The 17,329-nt window shown below is 42.7% G+C and overlaps 1 protein-coding gene and 1 long non-coding RNA gene across 5 annotated transcripts in view; one reads left to right on the top strand and one right to left on the bottom strand.

Moving 5' to 3' along the window:
* The window catches only part of SMAD5 (SMAD family member 5), a 129,657-nt gene extending 126,470 nt beyond the window's left edge, over positions 1-3,187 (bottom strand). For 3 of the 4 annotated variants that reach the window (XR_003853459.1, XM_029583926.1, XM_029583925.1), the window contains exon 1: positions 2,777-3,187. The gene's annotated coding sequence lies outside the window, so the exon portion shown is untranslated. The remainder of the gene's footprint in view (positions 1-2,776) is intronic. The other variant, XM_029583924.1, reaches the window with a different exon arrangement.
* LOC115079954 overlaps positions 2,878-17,329 on the top strand; it is a 157,539-nt gene continuing 143,087 nt past the window's right edge. The window contains exon 1 of the long non-coding RNA XR_003853461.1: positions 2,878-2,962. This is a non-coding gene — a long non-coding RNA (uncharacterized LOC115079954). The remainder of the gene's footprint in view (positions 2,963-17,329) is intronic.

Consider the following 17,329-nt stretch of genomic DNA (forward strand, 5'->3'; position numbering starts at 1 on the left):
CTGCCTCTACCGCAGGGGTAAGGGTAGGCGGTAAGTTAGCAGGTTAAACGCGCGACAAAACGGCAGGGAAAGATAGCGATAGTCGGGGCGCGGGTTACGGGATGCTAGGGAATAGCTAATTCGCTCGTTTGCATGCAATATACATGCCGCATGCGGAAGGGGTTGGCCGGGGATTTTAGGACGCGGTAGGAGTAGGTTAAAGTGGATTCGGGATCGCAGGAAGGGATAACGTGGCCGGAAAGTGAGTAGAACGCGGCTTAGGAGCAGGGTAAACGCGGCCGCACTTTACAGGATAGACCTGAATGAATGCAGAATTTATAAACATTCTACACAGAAATTTTCACTTTCTTTTGCACAGAATTCCCCAAGGAGTAATATATATGTGTTGCATACACATTTGGAAGATTAATTTGTTCACCATTCTATTACTGTTGAAGTATTTTTTAAAAAAATGAAGTACCAACAAATACTATATTTTACTACATATCCAGACCATAATGATCCCATCTACCCTCTTAAGACTCCAGTTTTCTCCAGAGCCACTATGGCTAATAGAACTGAACTACATGGCAGAGATGTATTATTAAAATGTTATTAACCAACTGTACAAGAAGCAGATACTGTATCAAAAACACTGAACAACATGAAATAGTTTAGAATAGGGTGCAGTGAGTACATACGTTCATAAGTAATAGAACCAAACTACCCAGCTAGACTAGAGCAGAACAAGCAGCAACTGGTCTGGTACCATGTGAATAATTCAGAGCTTTACTGCTTGTATTAGTCCTGGAGAAAAACGAATTCTTTGTAGCTTGAGATATCTTTTGTTGGACCAAAGGAATTATTAAACAAAGATGACATATATGAACTTGAGAGCATGGGTTACCACCTGGACCTACATAACCTTAAAGTCTCATGCATATTAGCATCACTGAACAATTTATCACATTATGAAAACTTCCAGCACTCAGTGATTTTACTGCTTTAACAGTTGAGAAGGACACATCAATAAGTAATAACCTGGATGGTTGAAAAAGAAAATAAGCAGGGATAGAAATATATTTAGAAACCATATCCCAGTAGATACTTTTCTTGCTTTTCACTCTTGTTGTTGCTATCTATTTTGATTTATTTAATTTGTCTTTTTTCTTACTTTGCTCTTTTTTAGATTAGATTTTTTTTCTATGTTTTGCTTTATTTCTCTTTTTTCCTGAATTGCATGCACTTAATTGCCCAATTTCTGGCAGCCAGGTGAGTTGGTTCCTGGGATTTTTCTAGGCCTGATTATAATACGTGTATAATTCAATAAAAGGAAAACCTACTGCAAAGTTTTAAAAAAGACAGTACTTTTTGATAGTCTAGCAATGTGTTACCAATGTTTTTCCTTGCAGAATTTTCTTCTTTATTCGTTTGTAATAATATCCCCCCCCCAAACCTTATACAATGATAAAGAAAAACTACAGAAAATGGGCACAAGTGTAGGAGGCTACACATTTTTTTCTCCACGGATCTAATTTCTATTAAAATTGATCCAGTTAACCAAAATGCAGCGCATCCTTCAAAACTGGATGCTTCTATTTTGAAGTTTTGTAAGAAAATAAAACTGTCTCCATCAGTTACTTCTCAAAATGATTTGAAATACCCCCATAAACGAACCAAGAATGAATCAAAGCTAAATGAAGCTCTGCTTGCTTGGCAAAGGTCTTTGCACAAATTCATAAACGTTACTTATTGAACTAAATATTCAGTTTTCCTCCAACAAAAAGATCTCATATTCATATACCACTTACCAGGTTACCCCTCCCCACCAAGGTTTAGAATTAAAGCATCCATGACAGAGTACATTAAGTAACCTGACCATTGGATTTTGTTGTTTTTTTTTTGTTTGTTTGTTTTGTTTTTTTAAAGGCCGGTGGTGGTTAATTGTTAAAACTACTGCGATTCTTTGCCCAGGCAAAATATTGTCTGGGAGATAACTTGGGCGGCCTACGAAACTATTTATTGTGAAAAGGGAGGTAAAAAAAAAAAAAAAATAAATGTGTCTGAAACCTGAAAAAAAAAAAAAAAGAAACTGTTGGTGGAATAATAATGACTGCACCTCTTTCCGTCTCCCTGTTTAAATTAAGCAACGCTGAATTACACTCCCCCTGCTTCAGTAACCCTCGGCTGCCCGCTGCCCCCAGAATAAAGGTCTGGGAGCCTGAACGCGAACCGCAGCAGGCGTGGGAGAGGGAGAGGGGCCGGTTTGTTTTGTAAGGAGGGGAAAGAGAGAAACCTACTCGCAGTTTAGTGTAGCAAGCACACAAACCCCCCCCCCCCCAAAAATTCCAAAACACATGCCAGCGGTTTTAGCAACTAAAACGGCCAATTCACTTCTCATGGATACAAGAGGTTCCCGGGGCCCAGCAGCGCCCGTGCCTTGGGAAGGCTGAAGCAGTCCCGGGCTGTGGCGCTGGGGAGGGGGCAGGCAGCAAAGGCCCCACCACCACCTCCTCCAACTTCCATTCAACCGGGAACTCCCCCCCCCCCCCCTCCTCCGAAATAAAAAAAAATATCTTTCCCGTAGCCGACGCCTTATCGGCAGATTTCAGGGGGGGGGGAAGAGTTTGCAGCCCCCCCTCCCTTTCCCAGTGTTGCACCGAATTAACAAGTTTAGAGGAGGGAACAAAACAAAGTTAATAAAATACAAACCCAGAAAACTCCAAGCCCCCCCTCTCAACGGGCCATAACTAGAAGTAAACAGTAACGGGGGGGGGGGGGGGGAGCGGCGCGTTACCTTAGCGGCAGAAAGTTGGCGGCGGAGCTCTTTTTTCTCTCTCTCCCTGCGCAGCGTAGGCGACAGTCCGGCTGCGGCTGGAACGGAACAGTGCGGCACAGTACGGCGTCGCGGCACGCTGGGTATCCCTCCGCCGCCCGAGGCGCTTCGGTAAGGGGAGGAGGAGGCGGCGCCAGCAGGAATCGGGTAAGCCTGTCCTTTTCCCAGAACAACTGCCCGGTTTTGGACCGGACAGTCCAGTTTTCCCCGTCAGCTGCACAGTGTCCAGTTACACTGTGTAACAACACCATAAAGTCCGATTTATAAAGCAGAGTTAGAAAATGGTGGCCAAGTTTGTGCAGCAGCTGGAAGGAACAGCAATCTGATTGGTCTCCTAATAAGCACCAATCAGATGCACAGACCTCACACAGGGACCAATCATATTAGGTTTTCTTTCTGGCTACTGCACCAATCGGCTGGCTGGACACATGTAGGAAACAGAAGCAGCTTGTGCACATGCTCAGACTCACAGCTTATAGGGCATGAGCATCGGAAAGGAGTGGACCATTGGGCCATGGTCCCATCTACCCCACCAATTAGAGAGCTGCTACAAGTGAATGATTGACAAGGTGACGTTTGATCCTCCCCCTGCCTGCAACTTGCTTACAGCAGAACTTGCAATGCATCCAGATGTAATTTCCACTGCAAGCAAGTTAAAAAAAAAAATAGCAATTTACGTTTTCACCTTTTTTGCTGGTGCTGCTGCTGATAACTCTCAGCCTTCCCTGACTCTTGCCCTGGCAGCTGTGTCGTGTCTCTGAGTGCACACTGTGCAGCACAGGAACTGCTGCTGCTTTAATTTTGCCGTGGTACATGTGGGACTCGGCAGGACCCTGCTGCCTGCCATCATCACATGAGGATCTGCTCCTGTCCAGCTCAGGCTCTCAGAACCACTGTCTTCAATCCAAGCCGGACTTGAGTTTGTTTTACTGTAACAGTAGGAGTAGCCCCACCCTCAGGAATTCATTCCTCTCTGCAGAAGGAAAAAAAAAAGAACTGAGTAGGAAAGTTGCTTTATTCTGGTGAGAGTTAAAATGCATCAATTTGGTTAAGTATGAAGAGCTGCACAAAAATCATTCTGAAGAGAGGAGTAGAGACTTTATTTGTTACTCTATCCAGCAACAATTTGTTTTGATTAATTTCATATTACAATTGCTGCCTCCCGCCCCCTTAAACAAGGTTTAAGGGGGCGGGAGGCAGCAAAGGCCCCACCACCACTTCCTCCACTTCTATTCATAGAAACATAGAAATGACGGCAGAAGAAGACCAAACGGCCCATCCAGTCTGCCCAGCAAGCTTCACACATTTTTTCTCTCATACTTATCTGTTTCTCTTAGCTCTTTGTTCTATTTCTCTTCCACCCCCACCTTTAATGTAGAGAGCAGTGATGGAGCTGCATCCAAGTGAAATATCTAGTTTGATTAGTTAGGGGTAGTAGCCGCCGCAATAAGCAAGCTACACCCATGCTTATTTGTTTTACCCAGACTATGTTATACAGCCCTTATCGGTTGTTTTTCTTCTCCCCTGCCGTTGAAGCAGGGAGCTATGCTGGATAGGCATGAAGTATCAGTCTTCTCCCATGCTGTTGAAGCAGAGATCCATGCTGGATATGCATCGAAAGTGAAGTATCAGGCACATTTGGTTTGGGGTAGTAACCGCCGTAACAAGCCAGCTACTCCCCGCTTTGTGAGTGCGACCCCTCTTTTCTTCTCCCCTGCCGTTGAAGCAGAGAGCTCTGCTGGATGTGTGAAGTATCAGTTTTTCATCTCCCCTGCCGTTGAAGCAGAGAACTATGCTGTATATGCATTGAAAGTGAAGTATCAGGCTTATTTGATTTGGGGTAGTAACCGCCGTAACAAGCCAGCTACTCCCCTCTTTGTGAGTGTGAATCCTTTTTTACCACATTTCCTCTTGCTGTTGAAGCTTAGAGCGATGTTGGAGTCACAGTAAGCATGTGTATGTTTATTTAATAAGGGTATTGTCTCCAGGCAGTAGCCATCATTCTGGCGAGTCACTCACTCTTCATTGGCGGCCTCTTGACTTTATGGATCCACAGTGTTTATCCCATGCCCCTTTGAAGTCCTTCACAGTTCTGATCTTCACCACATCCTCCGGAAGGGCATTCCAGGCATCCACCACCCTCTCCGTGAAGAAATACTTCCTGACATTGGTTCTGAATCTTCCTCCCTGGAGCTTCAAATCGTGACCCCTGAAACAGGCTGTCCGGAAACATCATGAACCACGATAAACCTTTACTGGCCTCTAGCACACAACATAACGCAAATGAAAGAGGTGTAGCTATTGGCCGCGTTAGGAGCCGCACTAACACTGCGGCTGTTTCGCGGCACACGATAACTCTTTCCTACTTTACATATGCTCCGCCCCAACTCCCCCCCCCCCCGCGGGGGGGAGTTGGGGCGGAGCATATGTTTACATCCCAAATTGTTTACAGCACTCCACCCCCCCCCCCCCAACCCCTTTCTCCTTCCCAGTTCCTGTGGATCTGGGGGGTGTGGAAACAGAAAACTCCAAGCCCCCCCCCCCAACGGGCCATAACTATAAGTAAACAGTAAGGGGGGGGGGGGGGGAGGAGAGCGGCGTGTTACCTTAGTGGTGGAAAGTTGGCGCCGGAGCTCTTTTTTCTCTCTCCCTGCACGGCCCGCAGCGTAGGCGACAGACTGCGGCTGGAACGGGACAATGTGGAGCAGTACAGTACAGTGCCATTGCGCGCTGGATATCCCTCCGCCGGCTGAAGCGCTTCGGTAAGGGGGAGGAGGAGGAGGAGCCAGCAGGGCTGTCCTTTTCCAAGAACACCCAGGAAAGAGATCTAGGCGTTATAGTGGATAACACACTGAAATCGTCGGTTCAGTGTGCTGTGGCAGTCAAAAAAGCAAACAATGGGGGTCATTTTCCAAGGAGTTACCGCGGGGGGGAGTTGGGGCGGAGCATATGTAAAGTAGGAAAGAGTTATCGTGTGCCGCGAAATATCCGCAGTGTTAGTGCAGCTCCTAACGCGGCCAATAGCTACACCTCTTTCATTTGCGTTATGTTGTGTGCTAGAGGCCAGTAAAGGTTTATCGTGGTTCATGATGTTTCCAGACAGCCTGTTTCATAGGAGCGAGAGAGAGCGAGAGAGCCTTGCTATAGTTGTAATTAAGTAACTGTGAGGTTACAAAATGCGACACAAGTGACAAGTTACTTTTAACACATCTCCAGCACAATAAGGCAGTTCCTATAAATGTTACTGTAAGGTTATGCACATGAGACTGTTCTATGACTCACTTGTCACATTTGTTCAGTTTCTAAGTTTCAAAATTCACTTTTTTTTTTCTTTTACATTAAGTGACTTCATGGTAAAAAGAAATTATTTATTTATTTAAAACTTTTATATACCATTCCGCATTCTATCACAACTGTTTACACAAAATGTAATTAGAAAATATAAAATACAGTATAAAATAAAAGAAGAAATTATAAGCTAAATAGGGCAATAAAAAGTATTAAATTAATAACAATGGAAAGTCTAATAAAAATCAAATATAAATTAATAAAAAAATAAAAACAAATGAACTAACTCAAATAAAAAGAAATGACCTGCCTCCTTATTTCAGAGACTGACATTAGGTGGTCACTAAACTATCATCTAATGCTTTCAGCTCCTTAAAGGATGAGAAAAGTTATTTTAAAACAAGACTTGACTGCATATTGGTACTATTTAAAAGTATATGCCAAAAAGCTGCCATAGAGAATGTGTCCCATTTGACATACTCCCCTGATGCAGAGTATTCAAAACACAGACCCGTCTCGGAATTGGTTAAGTACAGTGCTGTTTCATAGTCCGAAGGAATCGGTGGCATTTCTTTAATTGCAGTAAAAAAACAACAACACATTGCAGAACTATTGATGGACCGATGTTTATTCTGCTGAACTAATAGAGGCATTTGTATAAGATGTCATATGGTTCCATCTATGATAGCTTTATGAACAGCGGTGTTCTCTATATGTGACTTGTTAAGGCTGTTTTGCATGTTGAAATTTAATTGGATTTACCATTTAAAAGATGGCATTTTAAAGTAGTCATCCCATTGTCTGCTTTACTTTCTCACAATAGAGTGGATTGATGAAAGGCTTGCTTCTCTTCTGTGCTCTCAGGAAAGGAAAGAAAGCAAAATATATAGCATGATGCCTTTCTATGGGATGAAAGCATAAAATGATGGTCCCCTAAGCTGGCAGATCTCTTGTATTGATCCAGTAAAGTGTATTGCCATGAAGTAAGCAATACATAGGATTAGAATTGTGTGCAAGTCATTCCTACATAACTCAGTTTTTGGGTTGTTTTTTTTTAAATAATGCAGCCTTTTCAAAATAATGAATGACTGAATGAATCACCAATGTAGAAAGCATCTACATTATAATATTTATAGCAAGTCTAGAGCCTGCACATTTAGGGTGGATTTGGTTGCAGTCTGCTGGCAGTGGAACAGAGTCACCTGTCTACTCTAGCTGGGTGATTTTCCATGGAGCTGTCTGCTGTTTCGTGTGCATGGTGAGCAAATTCATGGGAATTCAACAGGAGGAGAGAAAAACCCTTTAAAGCAAAACTAAAACTTCTCTAAACAGCGCCCTAGTGATAGCATAGCAATGAGTGCAAGCTTTTCTTCTCTAAAGCTTTTAACTTTTTTTTTTTTGGAAACCCTTCCAGGAATGTAAGCAAACTTTGACTCTAGAGGCGGTAGACCAGAAATAAAATAATTAGCAACTGAGTTCCCCAATAAAATAGATCATGCAGTCATCAATGATTCCTTTCTTTAACCCTGTTGGGTGTTTACAAAGAAGATGTAATGAAGTGGAAGTCATTAAATACCTGTTTACATTCCTAACCAGAGCTTACTCTCAGACTCACAATAACGTTTCTAATTATGTAGAAGTTGTGTTATAGCTCCAACCCACTGGTTTTAAACTGGCACTCGCCCCATGGAAACAAAAGTGTGCATCTCTCTGGAAATTGAATTTAATACTCAGTAGAGGTATCAAACTACACCAGAGGTTTAATACAGTTCAAGGCATTTATTTCTATTTATTTTAATATGCAAAAAATAAATAATAATCACTGCTGGCAGGGATCTGCTTGATCAAATGCAACCCCTTTTTTTTTTATCCAATATTAGAACAAAGCTGTACTTTTTAATAATTTTTCAGTTTAGATTTGCTGTGCTGATAAATGCTAATTTAAAAAGAATCCGGCAACCTGTTTGTTCTTGTTCTTTTTCAAAAATTAGTTGGTTTTTTTTTAATATTACCCTTAATTATTTATGAAACTTGTTCTAACTTATAAAAATAGGCATCATTATTGTATCAGTCATGCCAGCATGGTATTTTGTGACACTTAGCACAGTCTGGGCATCTAGTATTGTTGTTAAATTTATGACACAAACAAACAAGTATTCATTTTATTTAATGGATGTTGATACTTTATCCCATATGTTATATTATTGTTCAGATTTGAAGATATACTGGCAAATGGTATGGGAACAGATTTGTAATGTTTTTAATATTTGGAAAGACTTGTCCTATAACATTGTTATATGGAAATCTGTTGCACCAGGGACAACCCTTATCTGTCCATAAAAAACAAATTGTTGGATGTCTTTGTTGTCTCTGGAATAATTGATTCTTAATAATTAGAAAATTAGCACGAGCATAGAGATGAATACTTGATGGAATATTGTGTCTCTGACTCATAAATGTGAAGCAGTGGCTGCAGGAAAGCAGAATAGATTAAGCCTTTTTCATGAAGTATGGGAGTTTATGGATGGATTTATGCCCCTTAAAGCATGGGGCCTCAAGGGCTGCAACCCAGTTGGGTTTTCAGGCTCGCCACAAGGAATATGCATGAAATCTATTTGCATGCACCGACTTTCTGAACTGCATTACCGCTGTTGTTCTAGTCCTTGTGCACAGGCCAGTATGTATGCATCTATAACTAAGTCTAGAGCAGAGCTTTCCAAAGTGTGTGTCGGGACACATTAGTGTGTCGCCTGTAGTGTGGAGGTGTGTCGCCCGGTCCACAGGGCCGGCAGAAGCAGGGAACTATAGCAGGAAGATCGGCGGGCAGTGGTGGAGCTTACATCACCACGGCCCGAAGAAAAGGGTCACGTTCACTCCTCCTCCTTCCTGCCTGTGCAGCCCTGGAAGAAAAACGTTGCCGGAGCCGCATGGGCAGGAAGGAGGAGGAGGAGCATCTACTGCGTACAGAAGAAGAGCGGCATTAATGGGCCGTTGCGGATCCCACGTCGCGACGGCCCGAGAAGAGGAGGAAACCCGATAGCAGGGCCGCTGCATATCCCATGTCACGGCCAGGGAAGATCAGGGCCTCTGAAGAGCCCATCCTTCGGCAACCCATGCAGAGGGACAGCATGTGCCAGTGAGAGCCTGTGCTTGAGCAAGAGAGCATGTAGGAGTGAGAGAGCCTGTGTGTGTGAGAGTGAGACAGCATGTGCACGAGAGAGACAGTATGTATGTATGTATGAGAGAGAGGCATGTGAGCGTGAGAGCTGTGGATGTGTGAGATTGCATGTGAGTGAGAGCCTGTGTGTGTGAGATAGCGTGTGAGAGTGAGAACCTGATTGTGTGTTTGAGGGAAGACAGATGGAGAGAAAAGAAATAGAAAAAAAGACCCTGTAAAAGGAATTGGCAAAAAAACAAGAAAGGAAAGGTGGAAAAAAAAGCCTGTGACCAACCGATTAGAAAACTAAGATCAGACAGCAAAGGTAAAAAAAATAAATTACTTTTTAGTGATTGGCACATGTAATCTTTGGGAATGTGCAAGAGTAGCACTTTCTCTATGCCGATCTCACAATGTACGAGATCAGCATGGAGGAAGTGGAAGCCTGCAAATATTTATTATGAGATAGGTTGTGTTGTGAAACATTTTATTTATGTATATATTTAAGGAAACATACATAAATTGTTGAAATACATTTTGTTCGTTTATCCTTTAACTTCTGGTTTGCCGGTAGACTGAATTACTGTGTCACAAAATTATGTTTGTCTAAAAAGTGTGTCACCAACATGAAAAGTTTGGAAAGCTCTGCTCTAGAGCCATATACGTAGTATGTATGCATTTATAACTATGTCTGGAGCCATATACGTAGTATGTATGCATCTATAACTATGTCTAGAGCCATATACGTAGTATGTATGCATCTATAACTATGTCTAGAGCCATATATGTAGTATGTATGCATCTATAACTATGTCTAGAGCCATATACGTAGTATGTATGCATCTATAACTATGTCTAGAGCCATATATGTAGTATGTATGCATCTATAACTATGTCTAGAGCCATATACGTAGTATGTATGCATCTATAACTAAGTCTAGAGCCATATACGTAGTATGTATGCATCTATAACTATGTCTAGAGCCATATACGTAGTATGTATGCATCTATAACTATGTCTAGAGCCATATATGTAGTATGTATGCATCTATAACTATGTCTAGAGCCATATACGTAGTATGTATGCATTTATAACTATGTCTAGAGCCATATACGTAGTATGTATGCATCTATAACTAAGTCTAGAGCCATATACGTAGTATGTATGCATCTATAACTATGTCTAGAGCCATATACGTAGTATGTATGCATTTATAACTATGTCTAGAGCCATATATGTAGTATGTATGCATCTATAACTATGTCTAGAGCCATATACGTAGTATGTATGCATCTATAACTATGTCTAGAGTCATATACGTAGATCAGGGAGGACAATATTGAAAAGCCATTTATCCAGGTACATAGGCCCTCCTGTACGTGGGTCTCTTCACAACATGCACACCTTTACCCATCTATTCCCAAAGGCATTCCTGGGCCTGGGTTAGGTCAGGGAAGGCAACAGCACGCATGAGTTTGCATTTTCAAAACTACGTGCATTGCTTTGGTCGGAAAACTTGCCTACAGGTAAAGGAGGAGCAGTACCTTTCCCTTTTGGCAATTTTCAAAGGGAAGGTAGCAGGGCACTTTTCCTTGGGGAAAACTGGGGCAAAGCCCATGGATAAAAGCATCCGTGGATTATGCATCAAACTGCGTATTGAAAATTGCCACCCACCCCTTTTTTTAAATGCATGTTTTCATATCTCTGTACACCTGTGTATTTATCTACTTATAAAACATCCACAGTGGACAATAAAAACAGAATTTATTTTGGAATGCAGGCTTTTCCATGAATTTGGTGAGCTATGGAAGGAGAGGATATTGGTTACATTGCTGGGATGAGATCACTCATTTGTCTGCATTAAGCTCTGACATGAAGTGCTGAAATTAGGAGGCGCCTGTTATCATAAAAGCAGTTGGCTCAGATAATGTACAGGGAAGTAAAGGGAGAAATAATTCTGACCGGATGAAGAGCCAGTACTAATGTCAGAATCAGCAAGGAAACCACAGCTTTTTAACAAAAACACAGCTCCTACTTGGCAGGTAGCTTAACTACAGTGCCCTAAACCAGTGGTTCCCAATCCTGTCCTGGGGACACCTCCAGTCAGTCAGGTTTTCAGGATATCCACAATGAATATGCATGCTCATGCATGCAAAGTTTCTCTCATGCATATTCATTGTGGATATCCTGAAAACCTGGGGGGTCCCCAGGACAGGGTTGGGAACCACTGCCCTAAACAGAAGGGAACACTCGAGACCAGAAACAGTTCTGGAAAGTACAAAGGCGATCTCAGGGTATGCCAGTCAGCTACAATGTAGCTCTTTTCCCTTTTGTTGTGGTTATGAACAACATTGTAGCCAATATCAAAAAGACAATCAGTCATCCTAAAAGAGCAATAGTTGTGTTTTCCATTAGGGAGAAACCCAGATAAAATCAGTTCAAATATTTCTTTACAAAAACATTGCTTACAAAAATGTATTTTTAGCACCCAACTACAAATTCAGACATTAAAAGATGTTCACCACTACAACTTGCAAACCTCTCACAAAATATGTCGAAACCTTAAAACTGATTGCTCTATAATGTTTATTAGTGTTATCCATGAATGCAAATAAATATGCAAATTTGCCATACAAATTAGGTTAATTTGTTACTTGTCCTGATTTAAATGGACCTGTAGCCAATTCATTCAAATTAATAATAGGCATCCTCATGTTAGATAGCTACTGGGTGGCCAGTTATCTTAACTAGCATAACATGTGCAGCTGTGACTTCCCATCACTGCCTGCTCTCCTCCTAGGACTCAGACCTTCTAGTCAATAAGTGGAATTGAAAAACCAGCGTTCAGTTTACTACTGCAACTGAACACAACCTAAGCATCTGTCAATATTGTCTGACTGTCTGCCATGGGTAAGATAGGCAGCCTAAAATCCCCATGTCTGCAGGGCTCCTCTAGTAATAGCAAGGCCAAATCCCTTTAAAGGGCTTACCCCCCCTCCCCCTCCAACTCATGCCTCCCGCCTTCCTGAGGTCCCCTTGGAGCCTCATGAGGCCGTCCATCTGATGGCTCAATGGGGCAACAGCTCGATGGCAAATCTCTGCGAACCAATGTGTAGCTCTGGCGAGAGGATCCCCACTCCTTACAGGACAGGGTCTGTCCACCCATGGGGAAGATGCTATGCATCACAATTCTAGCTTCCACATAGTCTTTGGCTCAGGTGCCCTGTGTTTCCTGCAACAAAACACAAAAGCATTTAACCGTTTTGAGGAAACAGGAATGTACATATACGTTGAGTTCTTGCAACAAGTCATTGCAAGGTTTGATGTTGTAACAACAGAAAAAGGAGGTAGGTGGATGGGAGGGCTGTAAGCAGGGCATCATGCAGTGCCTGCTTCCTGTGCGCATCACTGGCCTTAATAAGAAACAGGGCTGGATTTATGATTTTAGTGCCCATAGGCAGGACTGGAAGGGAAGGGGGAGGATGAAAAAAGAGCGTTATGGCCCTAAAGCAAGTGGAAGCAGGATCCTCTTTAAAACAGATATTTTGGAGCCTATGCCTAAATCCTGGCCTGTTAAGGGAGTACTTTTGTTTAGTTTGTACCTGGCTGATTAAACCAGTTTAAAAAAAAAAAATTAAGTCCCTCAGCTTCTCTTGTCTTCTATCCACCTTCTCAGGCCTCTCCCTTTTATTTTACACTATCCCCAGAGTTCAAATGGGGTAGGAGCAATTCCCCCATCACCACCACCACTGTCACTCCTCCACCACTGCCATATTCAAAATAGCACTTCCTGAACTGGCTGACACTATATTGAATGTCACTGCCTGGCTGACAGTGTGCTGAATGTCACTGCCTGAAATGTCGAGACTATGCCAAATGTTGCCTGAGCTGGCTGACACTATGCTATGTGTTGCTACCTGGCTGACACTATGCTGAATGTCGCTGCCTGAAATGTCGAGACTATGCTGAATGTTTCTACCTGGTTGACCCTTTGCTGAATGTTGCTTGAACTGGCTGACACTATGCTGAATGTCACTGCCTGAGCTGGCTGACACTATGCTGAACGTTGCTGCCGGAAATGGTGAGACTATGCTGAATGTCGCTGCCTGAAATGTCGAGACTATGCTGAATGTCTCTGCAATGGCGAGACTATGCTGAATGTTGCCTGAACTGGCTGATACTATACTGAATGTCGCTGCCTGAAATGTCGAGACTATGCTGAATGTCACTGCCTGTTGTGAGGCGACATCCCTCAGCATTGGGGTCAATGGTACGAACAGAAGAAAGCGCATCCACTCCTGATCACAATAAGAAGACCCTCCAAAATTGTAAGAGGAGATTCTGGAGGAGTTGGGGGGGGGGGGGGGGCCTTCACATTTTCTTGGGGACAGGGTGCTACTGGAGAATAATTGTGATAAGGGTGGGTTAGAAGGAAAGGGATTGTGCCATGGGTGCAGGGTGGGACGCTTAAAGTGTCAGGGCTGATGGTAGGGGTGGGTTGGGGTGAAATCATCACAGCACTGGGTGGAGGATTTTAAATTATTTGTTTTTTTGGGATGAGAGGATTGCCACACAGTCAGGTGATCACAGGTTCTATTCACAGGGATAGCACTGAAATTTAGGTCAGCTGTCCCTGCTCCTAGTTTTAGTCATCCAGATTAGGTGCCTTAATTTTCTCCACTATTTTAACCTTACCTACCTGCCCACCCAGTTTTTAGGTATCTAGACTTAGAACAGTGTGTGTGTATTTGGGGGGGGGGGGGGGGAGGATTTTCATATAGGAAGATTTCATTTTCTTAACTCCTAAATCTTTTGCTTTTGTCAATGACCTTAGCATGGATGTGCATTGGCCCCAGAATGGGAAGGAGAAGCCCTATAGTGCATCAGGCCCTATTTGAATTTAAGGTAGTAGTGTGGGGAGGGGGGGTGGAGGGGAGGAATTAGCCTTCATTTTTTAAATGGAAAGGAGGAAAGCAAATTAAAGTGCCTGAGAGCCCTTGGGATGTGGCGTGGTTGATGCAGCCTAACAGGCCAACCTACTAGGCTCACACCAATAGCAGGTGGGCTGCTTCTAGGGCTTCACCTACTCCAGCTCCGTTCCTCACAGGCTGAGCCTTTGTGTTCCAGAAATCGGCAGGGCTTAGGCAAGAACCCAATAAGGGACGGTCAGACGAGGATGAATAGCAAGTAAAGTCAGGGCTGGCAGTGTGCAATGGCTTCCGGGTGCAGGCTGAGGTTGGGACAGGCAGCTAGCAAGAATAGTCAAGTCCGTAGCAAGATCACAGCCAGGACGTCGGACAGAGACAAAAGGACCAGACAGGGAGCAGGCAGAAGGGAACAGAACACAGGTAGGGTAAGGCAGGACAGGGCAAGAATAAGGTGAGGCAAGCAAAGTTACACAAAGGCAAGACAGTCAAGGCAACACAGACTGAAGGCAAGAGGCACAGGAAGCAGCAGGCACTGCTAGGCAGGTGTGAGGAGTGCCTGAGCTGAGGCAAGGAGTAGGAGCAGAGTTGAGGTTTAAATACTGAGCCGCGCAACGTCATCAGCAGGCACGGACAGTTCAGTTTTCCACCAGGGGGCCTTTAGTTATAGGTGTGGTGCCTAAGGAGAGCTGGGGAACATCGTGGCATGTCCAGCGTCTCAGTGTTTGGGGTAAGTGCGGTCTGTTGTGGGACATCCCGTTGCCGGCCAAAACATTACACTACGTTCATTCATTTTTCTTTTGCTCTGTTTTAAACATGAAATGAGTTGGAAAATGTCATTAAAAATTTCCATTTCATTTCTAACAGATGCAGATCCCTATAAAATACAATATAAAAACAAAAATGAATGACCCAGATTAGGGACCAGCAGGTGTCACAGGCCAAGATGATGATTAGCCAACACCATACTCTTTTTCCATAATATACATTTAACCAGAATTATCCCATACATTGCCTTATTCTACCTCCCTCAAGCCGTCCATCCAGCCCTCTACCATGGAATAAGCCATGTGTTTACCTTTTTCTGAAGGTGAAATAATTCTGCTCCAGCCAAATATTTATCGTGAACAAAACACTACTGTTGTTAAGTTGACAGAATGTTGCAAACATTAAATAGAAAAAAATCTTGTCAGAAGAGGAATAAATATTAATAAATATTAAAAAGCAAAACAGACCTTTGCAAAAGCCTCTCCCTTCCTTCAGAGAAAGATTGATGCCGAAAAAAAATGAGCATATTATTTCAAATTGATGAGAAAAGAATTTATATCTGACCTTTAACTGTTTAGCTTTTGTGGAGATAAAGCTTGCAATTTCCCTCATTATCACTCTCTAATCTGCTCTTCATATAATGCCAAGTCTTGTCAAGATCATTCATAAGAGGTCTGATGGAGTGGTTCCTGGTATTGTTGTCCAGCACTTCTACCAAACAAGGTTTATCAAGGGAGAGGTATCCGCCGATGACACCAGAAAGCTTTTCAGCTTTCTTATGCTGGTTTTTCCACATACAGATATGCCGATGTCAGCCTCTTGCCTCACTCACAGAAGGGAAGTAGTTTTAACATGCACAAAAGGTTGAATGCAAGAGAGTCCATTTAGGAGTGTGCATTCAATTAAAATGAAATGAAACAAAACCACCATCAATTCCAACCCATTCCCCTTCCAAAATTCATTTCTATTTCTTGAATTTTTGTTTCAGAAAGTTAAAAAAAAAAAAAACTAAACTGAGAAGTTAAATGTATCCAACCAATTGCCTTAGCCACCTCCTCTCCCCCTCCAGTCCACACTTACCCCTTCTGTGGGGTCTCCAATATAGAAAGGGGCAGGAGCAATCCCTATTCCTTTTTCCAAGAAAAGCAGAACTACAGGTCTATGCATGTAGCGGGATAAAAGAAGGACTGGGTTAGCCTGTCCTGAAAAGGCGGAGTCAGTTGGCAACCCTGGTAATGGGGCTCTGACCTTGTTCAGATGGGCTCAGGACTCATCTTTGTTTCCAGCTCTCTGTCTGACCACGGCCCAGTCTCTTTAGCTCCCTCTGCCTCCACGATCCAACTGAAAGGAAGACGTTGCCGTAGTCTAGTCAAGTGTTCTCAGTTAATTAATTTATTTTTATTTAAAGAACAGTTGGCTCCCTTTATCTGCACAAAGCAAACAAGCACACTGAAGAAATTGTTCCAGAGATGGTTAAACTTGCACTGCTTAAGAGGAAAAGGGATTCCAGCATCTTTCAAAACCTCCCTCTCCACTTCAAAGGGAACATCACAGGTCTTAGGTCAGATTCATCAAAGATTTATTCCCATAGGCACTGAACAGGAAAATCCATGAATTAGGCTCCTTGTGCAGGGGCACCCATTTCTTCCTGTGAAGGATGACTGAAGTAATGTCACACAGTGACTCTATTGTAAAACAGAATGCACTAAAACAAAACAAAACAAACACTTAAATGTAAAAAAAAAAAAAAAATAGATAATGCACCGCTCCCAAAATGAAACCAAAGTTTCAGGTGTACACAGCACACCTCTTGTGAGCATTTTATCATAGGCATAAAGAAGTAGATAATAAAACTGCCCATATTTCAGCAAACCCTGCACTGCTAGTTTTGCTTTGATTATTGCCTATGGACAAGTACCCACAGAAAGTAGCACCTGCTTTTTCTGCAAGCACTTACTTTTTTGCTAGGAAATGGAATGCATGTAGTTTTGATTATTCACGACCATTTGCGTGTCTCCAATGAAACATTCCAGCTACCAAGTAACAAACACTAAAGCCACCCAAAGGATGTAAGGTAATAAATTCACAAAGCATAAAGTATTTATCTTATACTTTTTTTTTTTTTTTAAGGAGGAAAAAAGAACTCAGAAAAGATCTCTATCTGAAAACGCAGATGACAGTATGTGAGAAAAACGCTGAGGTGGCCCACGCTTCACCAGGGCTCTGTATTTATAATGCCTTTTATAAAGACCACAGCATCAAAGTGGCAGTAAGGTTTTCTGAATTTAAAGACGGGCCACATCAGCTTTTTTCCGGTCATACTGTTCTATACGTTTTCAAGCAGAGATCTTTTTGAGGTGTGAAATTTGTGAAAT

Source organism: Rhinatrema bivittatum, chromosome 18, assembly GCF_901001135.1.
Source record: "Rhinatrema bivittatum chromosome 18, aRhiBiv1.1, whole genome shotgun sequence".
Classification (NCBI taxonomy): domain Eukaryota; kingdom Metazoa; phylum Chordata; class Amphibia; order Gymnophiona; family Rhinatrematidae; genus Rhinatrema; species Rhinatrema bivittatum.